Source organism: Rhinolophus sinicus, chromosome 4, assembly GCF_057876585.1.
Source record: "Rhinolophus sinicus isolate RSI-liver-muscle chromosome 4, RSI-T2T, whole genome shotgun sequence".
Taxonomy (NCBI): domain Eukaryota; kingdom Metazoa; phylum Chordata; class Mammalia; order Chiroptera; family Rhinolophidae; genus Rhinolophus; species Rhinolophus sinicus.
Genome location: NC_142504.1, coordinates 75,214,745 through 75,221,055, shown reverse-complemented (window position 1 = coordinate 75,221,055; position 6,311 = coordinate 75,214,745).

Below are 6,311 nucleotides of genomic sequence, written 5' to 3'. Positions count from 1 at the left end.
AACTGGACAGACAGTTAACCAAGTTTACTATTTGGAAGTGCTGAAAAGGCTGCATCAAAAAGGTAGATGACATGAACTCTTTGCTAACAATTCATGGCTCTTGCATCACAACAATGCACCAGCTCACACAGCACTGTCTGTGAGGGATTTTTAGCCAGTAAACGAGTAACTGTATTGGAACACGCTCCCTACTCACCTGATCTGGTCCCCAATGACTTCTTTCTTTACCCAAAGATAAAGGAAATATTGAAAGGAAGACATTTTGATGACATTCAGGACATCAAGGATAATATTAGGTTGGTGCAAAAGTAATTGTGGTTTAACGACATCGCTAATGGCCATTCCAGAAAAAGAGTTCCAAAATTGCTTTGAAGAGTAGACTAGGCGCCAGTGTCAGTCAGTACATAGCTTCCCAAGTGAAGTACTTCGAAGGTGACAGTAGTGATATTCAGCAATGAGGTATGTAGCACTTTTTCTAGGATGAGTTCGCAAACTTGGTTGTCAGACCTCGTATTTCAATTGTACCGTAAAACTGCAGAAAAAAAAGGGAACCAGATAACGTGATGTCTAAAGGACCCTCCTTTAAAACTCTTCAAGAATTGCTTTGTCTATTTTGTACCCACGACATGTTGTTGAGTATGTTTCTTGATGAATCTTCTATTTAACACATAAAATTCATGAGTTACTTGATTTCTCATTTATTTTTCTTATGCTCATTATCTTTCACATGATGTTCTCATAGCAGTAGCATGCTCTGGAACAGTTGTATCTTATTACTCTTTTGTTTTGATCTTTTAAGCTTTTTAGGGATTAATTTCTTAATTTATAGTCCAATAAATAAAGTCTGTATAATATAAATAAAGAGAATTAGCATCACAATGATTTTTTTCTCCTCCTCCTTTCCTTTTCATTTTGTGTGGAATTACTTCTTGGGCCATGATAGGTATCAGAAAATTAAGCTGAAGTTAGCAGATGGTTAGTGAATTTTTGCTTTTCAGACAGTCTGGTTAATTCAGTTTCAGTTTCTACATCACTGTTAACAGTGTACACATTGTAAAAATTCTAGCATTAGCTGTAGTAATTCCAGTTTTGTGAGTTAGGCTCCAAAACTTGATTTTTATTAAGATTGATTTTTCAGATTCCTGGAATAATTTTTTTAATAATCAGGGTTTGTTATGCCATCTAAAAGCATTATACCATTTAAAAAACGACACTCAGCTGTAAGAGAAAAAATATGAAAGAGGCAACCTCATTGTAAAATTCTAATCAGCATCCCTAACCTTTTGTCAAGGTCCTTTTACATATTTGTTGTGAAAAGGTATCCTTAGCAACCAAGATCACTGGCTTGTTATATAAAAGAGACCCCAACCCCATCTTCTAACATCTAAAGACTCAACTGCTTGACACTGGGTTTGCTTTTCCTTCCCAGTGAGAATAAGCACACAGATGGTAAGAACTGACAGCAAGAGCACACAGGCTACAGCCTTTGAATAAAAAGTGGGATGTGCTTTGGGCCATGTGCCCAGTGGTCTCCCCTTCTCTGCATTCTCTCCTGGTCTTTCAACAGATTCACTTCTAGCAAGGCTGACCCACAAAAGGCTATCTGGTATTTCATTATGGCACCAGGGAAAACTAAGGGAAAATAAAATTCTCACAAAGCATTTTAAAAATCAAAATGAAAATAGTCATATGGAGTTCCACTTGAAAGCAAAATATATATTCTTACAAATTGTCATTATTGAAGAAAGAATGATAATGAGAAAAAAATGATGAACCCCAAGGATGGTCACATTTGGGCATGCTTGAGAAGAAATACATGGAGGGTTTCTAAGTTTTATTCAGAAATTGGTGATTTCTTCAATCAAAGGCAGTTCCCCTGCTCCTATGGTAGTTCTTTTTTCAAAAATTAGGTTGGAAAAATTTCAGAAAGAGGCTATTATTTTCAAAATTAATTTGAGATACTAAATGTCCTTCCCCTTTTCTACTGAAGAAAACTGAAGCAAATGCCTCAATTTGAGGCCCAAACAAAATAAATGGTCTTCCTAACTATGGGCAACTTTCACACTAATCAATTCCCGACAGGTCAGAGTTACCTAGTAATTTTGTAAATGAGAAAAGTGGGAGATAAACAATGATAAACAACCAAAACCCCTCCTTCTTTGGCCCTCATATTTCGGTAGCCATTTTCCACCTCTGTTTGGGTTCTCTTTAGCTCCTGTTTAACTACAGAAATGTTTCCTAGAATCTGTCGTTCGTACTTACCTTAGAAACCGGCGCTGACAAGATTTTTTTCAGCGTTTTTGGCTGACTGATGAAATTTACAATTCAGGTAATGTTTTTTGTCCAGCCACTTTCTAGATGGAAAAAGGTCGAGCAGATTGGGAATCTCATTCTGAACAAGGCTGATGGCAGTGTTGTTTTCACCCACGGTTTTGGTTTTTAAACCTAGACATGATTTGCTGGATTTCTTTCTTATTAATGAGTTCCCCTTAAGGTACTAACTCAGGCAGTTCTATTGTTTTTCTGTCTGAAATGAACACATTCAGTCTTACATTAACAAAGTAAAGGCTGTTACAAGTTTCCTTTATGGTTTTTCTCCTGTGGAAATTACCCCTTAGAGAATGGCAAACTTTATTTATTTATTTATTTATTTATTTATTTATTTATTTATTTATTTATCATTCATTTATTTTTTTATTGGGGAAGGGGAACAGGACTTTATTGCGGAACAGTGTGTACTTCCAGGACTTTTTTCCAAATCAAGTTGTTGTCCTTTCAGTCTTAGTTGTGGAGGGCACAGTTCAGCTTCAGCTCCAGGTTTAGTTGCAGTTGCTAGTTGCAGGGGGCGCAGCCCACCATTCCTTAAGGGAGTCCAACCGGAAACCTTGTGGTTGAGAGCCCACTGGCCCATGTGGGTATCGAACCGGCAGCCTTCGGAGTTAGGAGCACGGAGCTGCAACCGCCTGAGCCACCGGGCCGGCTCCGAACTTCTTTTATTTAGAATAGAATGCATACACTACCCAGAAGATAAAGTGTGTAAAGCAAAGAATCTTAGCTGTGGACTTGCTATCACCATCCAATGAAGGCTCCTTCAGGCTGCATACCTCACCAATCAGCCCTTAAGGGCGAGGGGATTCAACTTCTTAAATGTTATTTTGCTTCACATCAAAAGAACATGAGCCTAAGTAAACACACAGCACAAGAGCAAGTGCTCAAGTTCAATGTCAGCATGTCCTTAATAGCCAAGTCAATCTGGAAAAAAAAAATCTGATTTTCTCTCTTTCCTAATTACATTTAGGGATAATCAAGTGCCTCCTTGTGGCTCAACATAATAACTTTGGTAAATACATAAATGTAATATATATTCCCATTTCATTTTTGTGTTCTCTTTTCTGTCTCATTGAGAATTTCTGTGAAGTGGTGCACTTCAGATTGCTGCTGTCAATGTCAGTTTTTGCCTCCTTTTACGTCGGTAGCGGCTGGAAAAGAAAGTGTAATTTAAATAATTGAAATAATTACTTAAAGTGAAAGATATGAAGACTGAGATTCCTGCTCACCGATTTCTGACTTCAGTTGGCTTTATGACAGATGGTTCCTATTCGCTAGATAGATTGTAATCTGTGAATCAAACGATTTCCTGTAATAAGGTAGAAGTAATTTCAGGATCGCCAACCCAGAAAGACCGAGGGCTGTGGTTTCCGCGGCGAGAAAGAGTACTTCAAAAGGGCCAGTAGGTGGCGGTGCTGCACCGCAAGTGCTGGGACGCCACCTGCCCTCTACACTTCAAGGGCTGAAAATATTTCTGTGGAGAGAATTCTGATCACTGATGTTTGTGCCCAGGAGCAATTAGAGTGGTCCAAGCAGATGTGCTTTTTATATAATATATATTGATAACCGAATTTTCTGTTAAGCTTTTGTTGAGGCTGTGAATCATTAAGTCAACAAACCATTGTCTGTCTAAAGGCCATCAAGGCTTTAAAAAATTTTGAAAAGGAGCTTGAAGGCAAAATTTAGAATTTGTCGAGATAATTGGTAAAATTTCTTTTTTCATTAATTTATGTTTTCCGCTGGATGATTAAAATTTTTCTGAGACTGAAGAGTTTTGAAGACTGAATGGAAAAGTCAAGAACTGGTGGCCAGAGTGGCATCAGGTGGCAGGAGCCATGGGTTCTGAATAAGGAGCAGGACCGTCACTGTGGGAAACACCTATTTGCTGGGCCTGTTCTCAGCTCCAATATGAGACATTTGGATTGGTGACTGCTGAGGTCCGTTCTAATTCTAACAGTCAATGATTAGCTGATTATAAGCAATTACCAAGTGTAGGAGCTCCTGAAAGCCGTTTAACTTGATTCCAGTTTACTGTTAAGGCATATGAATGTTCATAATATTGTATATATATGAATAATGCTCTTGTTTAATGTCAGAAGTAATGTCTATGCTTGGAATTCCAAGATACAGAATGAAAATTTTGAAGTTTTAGTTAAAGAGATAATGGAGTTTTCTATTATGATGTTATCTTAGTGCTTTATCTTTGCTATGTCTTCAAAACCACTGGCCTATTTGCTACATTTAAAATCACATTAGAAAGTCAGACAGAGAAAGACAAATACTGTAGGCTCTCACCATATGTGGAATCTGAAAAAGCCGAACTCGAAATAGAGAGTAGAATGATGGTTTCAAGGGTTTGGGGGAAGTGGGAAGATGCAGCTAGAAAGGTATAAACTTCCATTTATAACAAAATAAGTTCTGGGGATCTAATGTATAGCATGGTGACTATAGAAATAATAATGCTGTTTTTAATACACTTGAAAGTTGTTAAGAGAGTAGATTTTAAAAATTATCACCACAGCATTTGGATGTCATAGGAATGGTGGCAGCGGGGTGCACTTTTTGAGTTCTCCTCCGGATCCTATCACAAACGGGACATATAACCCATCAAAGGACTCTCTGCTCATCACGCAGAACAGCTAAGAGACTCCTGCAAGGATTACTTGCAGGTGGGCAAATTGGGCGAGCAGGGGAAGAGGGAAGGGAATGGAGTGAAAACCCGGTCCGCACCTGTGGCTGTGGGGACACCGCCCACACCTTCGGCTGTGGAGACATGGCCCGCATCTGCGGCTGTGGAAACGCAGCCGGCATCCGCAGCTGCAGAGATGCAGGGGATCCCAGGATGGTACAGAGAACACAAAAGCCAGGAGGTGGGCTCTTTCCCTGTGTCCCACAGTTAATCTCTCCCGCCGAGGGGTCAGCATATCCAGCATTTGAGGCAATAACCTCAGCTGATACCTCCAGTTGGGCCCTAGGCCGGACAAAGGACACAAACTCCATACCTGGGCCTCTCCCCCCCACTCTTCCAATCCTACCCCCACCCTTCCAGACTTCCAGAGACTTAAACTGGCCCCTGAACTGAGAAGTAGTGTCAGATTACAGAGGAGCCTTAGTGCTCAGGCTCTGGGAAGACTGGCAGGCAGCTCTGACCCAGGGAAGAGGCTGGGAAGAGTGTGATTTTAGCTGAGCTAGGAGAGGAGAGACTCCTCCACCCCCAGCCACCACCTTTTCTGGCCTGCGGGAAGAGTGTGACATGGCTGGGCTGGGAGAGAGAAGACCCCTCCATCCCCAGCCCCCACCCTTTCTGGCCTGCCTAGGGCGGGGCAATTACATCAGAGGAGGCACTCCCAGGGATCAGCAGTAAGCGGCTGACGCAGCTCCCGGCTTTCAGCAGCTCAGAAATGTCCTGGCCGCCACACACACACACACACACACACACACACACACACACACACGTAAGAAGTGCCCTAAGACTCAGGAGAACTGGACACAGGGCTGGTGGTGCTACTCTCAGTGTGCATATGTGCAGGTAAGGGCAGAAACTGCACTGACTTTGTAAAAACTACCATCCAGACCCCTCAGCCCCACACATCTAAATCTGCAGTCCCAACGTCACTCTGGGCACCAGGAGACCGGCTCTGCCTGCACAATATGCAGGGGACTCTTTGGTACAGCAGAGGACAACCTGGAGATTACTTAGAGGGCTTAAGCCAAGACTGGCGTTGCTTTTTGTTTTGTTTTGTCTTTATATCTTTGATATCTTTGCCTGTGTTGAGTGGGGGTTGTCGGTTGTTTTTACATGTGAATGTATTTGATTTTTCCTTTGTTGTTGTGCTTGGTGATTTGCTTTGTTCTGAAATTGCCCTACCAGGGCCCAGCTTAAGAGGCACAAGATCCAACATATCCAGAGGCCAACTCCAGATCAAACCAGAGTACTACCGGGTTTGACCTACAAGTGACACAACCAGAGGGAATTCTCTACA